This window comes from Salvelinus namaycush, unplaced genomic scaffold (genome assembly GCF_016432855.1).
Source record: "Salvelinus namaycush isolate Seneca unplaced genomic scaffold, SaNama_1.0 Scaffold1674, whole genome shotgun sequence".
Taxonomy (NCBI): Eukaryota; Metazoa; Chordata; class Actinopteri; order Salmoniformes; family Salmonidae; genus Salvelinus; species Salvelinus namaycush.
The window spans coordinates 32,281-38,430 of NW_024058424.1; positions in this window are offsets into that span (position 1 = coordinate 32,281).

Here is a 6,150-nt window from a genome sequence, read left to right on the forward strand (position 1 = left end):
ACTCCTCTTCTTCCATCTTCAATCAAAGGTCCAATAGATTCAGCTACAGGATTCCCACAGTCCAGCTCTCTACACACAACCTTAACCTCTATCATCATTCTCCACCACATAAAACATAGACCTGACCACTCTCCTCTGTAGAAGACTTCCACTGTCCCAGAACAGGAAGTGGTCCCATCCACCAGTCTGACTGAGTATTCAGCTGTAAACAGCAGAGAGGAAAACACAGTGGTGAGGACAGATGATGACAGTGATTCTGTTATTCTAACAGCAGTAATGCTTTGTGGTTGACAAGTATTGGTAGTTCCATAAAACAGTACTTGTTATTGGGTTTTAGAATGGTTTGTATGGACACATGAATTTCTCCATGTGGGATAATAAAGTTGACTAATATTGAACTGCTATAATCACTGTAGATTTATACTCTACCTACCTGGTGGACTGACGCTTTGAGCCTGGAGATCTGAGGAGAAAGAGAGAGACAGAGGAGAAAGAGAGAGAAAGAGACAGAGGAGAAAGAGAGAGACAGAGGAGAAAGGGAGGAGTCAGAGGAAGAGAGAGACAAAGGAGAAAGGGAGGCAGAGGAAGAGAGAGACAGAGGAGAAAGGGAGGAGTCAGAGGAGAAAGGGAGGAGTCAGAGGAAGAGAGAGACAGAGGAGAAAGGGAGGAGTCAGAGGAAGAGAGAGACAAAGGAGAAAGGGAGGAGTCAGAGGAGAAAGGGAGGAGTCAGAGGAAGAGAGAGACAGAGGAGAAAGGGAGGAGTCAGAGGAAGAGAGAGACAGAGGAGAAAGGGAGGAGTCAGAGGAAGAGAGAGAGAGGAGAAAGGGAGGAGTCAGAGGAAGAGAGAGACAAAGGAGAAAGGGAGGAGTCAGAGGAAGAGAGAGACAGAGGAGAAAGGGAGGAGTCAGAGGAAGAGAGAGACAGAGGTTAAATGAACATCAACATGACCTTTCATGATGTGATGGGAAGACAGGCTTATCGTTGGTATGGTGCAACAACACACATGTGTACATACACTATATATACAAAAGTATGTGGACACCCTTCAAATTAGTGGATTCTATTTCAGCCACTTCCCTTCTGACAGATGTATAAAATCAAGCACTCAGCCATGCAATCTCCATAGACAAACATTGTCAGGAGAATTGAGTTAATGAAGAGCTCAGAGACTTTCCCCTGTCTTCTCTCTCTTCTACCCCTCTCCTCCCCTCTCCTCTACTCTTCTCCCCCTCTCCTCTACTCTTCTCCCCCTCTCCTCCCCCTCTCCTCTACTCTTCTCCCCCTCTCCTCTCCTCTACTCCCCCTCTCCTCTCCTCTACTCCCCCTCTCCTCTCCTCTTCTCTTCTCCCCCTCTCCTCTTCTCCCCCTCTCCTCTTCTCCCCCTCTCCTCCCCCTCTCCTCTCCTCTACTCTTCTCCCCCTCTCCTCTACTCTTCTCCCCCTCCCCTCTCCTCTTCTCCCCTCTCCTCTTCTCCCCCTCTCCTCTACTCTTCTCCCCCTCTCCTCTACTCTACTCCCCCTCTCCTCCCCCTCTCCTCTCCTCCCCCTCTCCTCTCCTCCCCCTCTCCTCCCCCTCTCCTCTCCTCTTCTCCCCCTCTCCTCTCCTCTTCTCCCCCTCTCCTCTTCTCCCCCTCTCCTCCCCCTCTCCTCTTCTCCCCCTCTCCTCTTCTCCCCCTCTCTTCTCCTCTTCTCCCCCTCTCTTCTCCACCCCCTCTCCTCTTATACTCTTCTCTCCTCCTCCTCTCTTCTCCTCCCCAATTCTACCCCTCCCATCTCCTCTTCTCTCCCCTCTACTCTTCTTCCCCATCTCCCCTCACCCCTCTGCTCTTCAATCCCTCTCCAATTCTCATCCCTCATCCACTCTCTTCTCCTCTTCTCCCCCTCTCCTCTCCTCTTCTCCCCCTCTCCTCTTCTCTTCTCCCCCTCTCCTCTTCTCTTCTCCCCCTCTCCTCTCCCTATCCGCTTCTTCCCCTCCCACCTCTGCTCTTCTCCCTCTCCTCTTCTCCTCCCTTCTCCCCCTCTCTTCTCCTCTTCTTCAGCACCCCCCTCATCTTCTTCCCCTCTCTACTCCTCCCTCACTTCTCCTCTTCTCCCCCTCTCCTCTTCTTCCACTCCACTCTCACCTCTGCTCCTCTCCCCTCTCTTCTCCCCCTTTCCTCTTCTCCCCTCCCCTCTCTTCTCGTCTTCTCCCCTCCCCTCTTCTCCCCTCCCCTCTCTTCTCTTCTTCTCCCCTCCCCTCTTCTTCCCCCTTCTCCCCCTCTCCTCTTCTCTCAGTCTCTCTTCTCCCCCTCTTCTCCCCCTTTCCTTCTCTTCACCCCCTCTCCTCTTCTCCCCCTCTCATTTTCTCCCCCTCTCTACTCCTCCCTCACTTCTCCTCTTCTCCCCCTCTCCTCTTCTTCCACTCCACTCTCACCTCTGCTCCTCTCCCCTCTCTTCTCCCCCTTTCCTCTTCTCCCCTCCCCTCTTCTCCCACTTACCTCTTCTCCCCACTCACCTTTTCTCCCCCCTCTCTTCTCCTCCCCCTCTCCTCTCTTCTCTCCCTCTCCACTTCTCCCCATCTCTTCTCCCCTTCTCTCCCTCTCTTCTCCTCCCCTCTCCCCCTCTCTTCTCCTCCCCCTCTCCTCTTCTCCCAGTCTCTCTTCTCCTCCTCTTCCACCTTCTCCCCCTTCTCTTCTCCCTCTCTCGTCTTCTCCCCTCCCCTCTCTTCTCGTCTTCTCCCCTCCCCCCTTCTTCCCCCTTCTCCCCCTCTCCTCTTCTCTGTCTCTCTTCTCCCCCTCTTCTCCCCCTTTCCTTCTCTTCACCCCCTCTCCTCTTCTCCCCCTCTCATTTTCTCCCCCTCTCATCTCCTCTTCTGTCCCTCTCCTCTTCTCCTCTTCTCTCCCTCTCTCTCCTCTTCTCCCCCTCTCCTTCAATTCACCGCTCTTTTTCTCCCCACTCTCTTCTTCCCCTCTCCTCTTCTGACCCTCTATTCTCCCCTTCTCCCCCTCTCCACATCTCTTCTCCCTGCTCTCTTCTCCTTTTCTCCACCTCTTCTCCCCTTCTCTCCCTCTCTTCCCCTCCCCTCTCCCCCTCTCTTCTCCTACCCCTCTCCTATTCTCCCCCTCTCCTCTCCTTTTCTCCCAGTCTCTCTTCTCCCTCTCCTCTCTTCTCTCCCTCTCCCCATCTCTTCTCCTTTTCTCCACCTCTCTTCTCCCCTTCTCTCCCTCTCTTCTCCTCCCCTCCCCTCCTCTCTTCTCCTACCCCTCTCCTATTCTCCCCCTTTCCTCTCCTTTTCTCCCAGTCTCTCTTCTCCTCTTCTCGCCCTCTCCCACCTTCTCCCCCTTCTCTTCTCCTCTTCTCCCCCTCTCCCACCTTCTCCCCCTTCTCTTCTCCCTCTCTCGTCTTCTCCCCTCCCCTCTCTTCTCGTCTTCTCCCCTCCCCTCTCTTCTCGTCTTCTCCCCTCTCTTCTCGTCTTCTCTCAGTCTCTCTTCTCCCCCTTTCCTTCTCCTCACCCCCTCTCATTTTCTCCCCCTCTCTTCTCCTCTTCTGTCCCTCTCCTCTTCTCCTCTTCTCTCCCTCTCTCTCCTCCCCCTCTCCTTCAATTCACCCACTCTCTTTTTCTCCCCCCTCTCTTCTCCCCCTCTCCTCTTCTGACCCTCTATTCTCCTCATCTCCCCCCTTCTCTCCCTCTCCACTTCTCCCCATCTCTTCTCCCCGCTCTCTTCTCCCCTTCTCTCCCTCTCTTCTCCTCCCCTCTCCCCCTCTCTTCTCCTACCCCTCTCCTATTCTCCCCTTCTGTCCCTCTCCTCTTCTCCTCCTCTCTCTCCTCCCCCTCTCCTTCAATTCACCCACTCTCTTTTTCTCCCCCCTCTCTTCTCCCTGCTCTCTTCTCCTTTTCTCCACCTCTCCTCTCCCCTTCTCCCTCTCTTCTCCTCCCCTCTCCCCCTCTCTTCTCCTACCCCTCTCCTCCTCTCTTCTCCTACCCCTCTCCTATTCTCCCCCTCTCCTCTCCTTTTCTCCCAGTCTCTCTTCTCTTCTCCTTGTCTTCCCCTCCCCTCCCCTCCCCCCTGTCCTCTTTTCCCCCTTTCCTCTTCTCCCCTTCTCCTCTCCTCCCTCTCTGTTCTCCTCTTCTCCCAATCTCTCTTCTCCTATTCTGCCCCTCATCTACTCTTCTTCCCCTTCATCTCCCCCACTCCTCTTATCCCCCTCTACCCTTCTCCCCCTCTCTCTTCTCGCCCTCTCATCATCTACCCCCTCTCCTCTACTCTCCTCCTCCTACTCCCAAACTGCCTTCTCATACAAACCAATAAAGACATGGAATGGCCTCACCTCAACATGGATCTAGTCCAATCAGACGTGTCTCACCGCAACATGGATCTAGTCCAATCAGACGTGTCTCACCTCAACATGGATCTAGTCCAATCAGACGTCTCACCTCAACATGGATCTAGTCCAATCAGACGTGTCTCACCGCAACATGGATCTAGTCCAATCAGACGTGTCTCACCTCAACATGGATCTAGTCCAATCAGACGTGTCTCACCTCAACATGGATCTAGTCCAATCAGACGTGTCTCACCGCAACATGGATCTAGTCCAATCAGACGTGTCTCACCGCAACATGGATCTAGTCCAATCAGACGTGTCTCACCGCAACATGGATCTAGTCCAATCAGACGTGTCTCACCGCAACATGGATCTAGTCCAATCAGACGTGTCTCACCGCAACATGGATCTAGTCCAATCAGACGTGTCTCACCGCAACATGGATCTAGTCCAATCAGACGTGTCTCACCTCAACATGGATCTAGTCCAATCAGACGTGTCTCACCTCAACATGGATCTAGTCCAATCAGACGTGTCTCACCTCAACATGGATCTAGTCCAATCAGACGTGTCTCACCTCAACATGGATCTAGTCCAATCAGATGTGTCTCACCGCAACATGGATCTAGTCCAATCAGACGTGTCTCACCTCAACGTGGATCTATTCCAATCAGACGTGTCTCACCTCAACATGGATCTAGTTCAATCAGACGTGTCTCACCTCAACATGGATCTAGTTCAATCAGACGTGTCTCACCTCAACATGGATCTAGTTCAATCAGACGTGTCTCACCTCAACATGGATCTAGTCCAATCAGACGTGTTCACACTGATATTGATCTAATAGGCAACAGTGACTTTTTTAATGCAACAGAATAAACACATTACATTTCAATAGGTGCAATAACTTCTCTGTACACTATTCTGATTAGATACTATTTAATGCTGAGTTTGGACACAGGTTTTTATAGGAACACTAAGGCACCTGGACCACATATTGAGATGTGCCTTTAGTTAAGTAAATCAGCTGTTACATGAGGTGACAGTTGTAGAACTGTTAACAAAGTAGCTGAATTGTCAAAGACCGTAGCCTGAGGTCACCCAAAGAAAAGTAATCCAGAACTTTCTCTTGTAAAGAATTACAAATCTACCACTTTCATATAAACCCCTCGATACACAGCAGAACATCTACACTGAATCCATCCACCAAACATCCTGATTTGTTTTAATCAACACTTTTTATGACACTAAAATAACCTTCAACTACAGTATATATGAAGGGATTATTGTCATTGTTACATTATATAGGCTACAGTAAGTTATATTCTTCCATTTTAAATAACAGGCTCTCCCACCATCTAGAATCATCAGGTCTGCTTGCAGATGAACAGAATGTCTTGGAAAGACAGACCTTTAGACCTCATAGGTCTGTCCAATACATTGTGGATTTTTATTATTTATACTTTCCTTACAAGTTGGGATTTAAATTGATGGACACACCATGATGTCTACGTGAAAAATGTATTATATATACACTGCTCAAAAAAATAAAGGGAACACTTAAACAACACAATGTAACTCCAAGTCAATCACACTTCTATGAAATCAAACTGTCCACTTAGGAAGCAACACTGATTGACAATAAATTTCACATGCTGTTGTGCAAATGGAATAGACAAAAGGTGGAAATTATAGGCAATTAGCAAGACACCCCCAAAAAAGGAGTGATTCTGCAGGTGGTGACCACAGACAACTTCTCAGTTCCTATGCTTCCTGGCTGATGTTTTGGTCACTTTTGAATGCTGGCGGTGCTCTCACTAGTGGTAGCATGAGACGGAGTCTACAA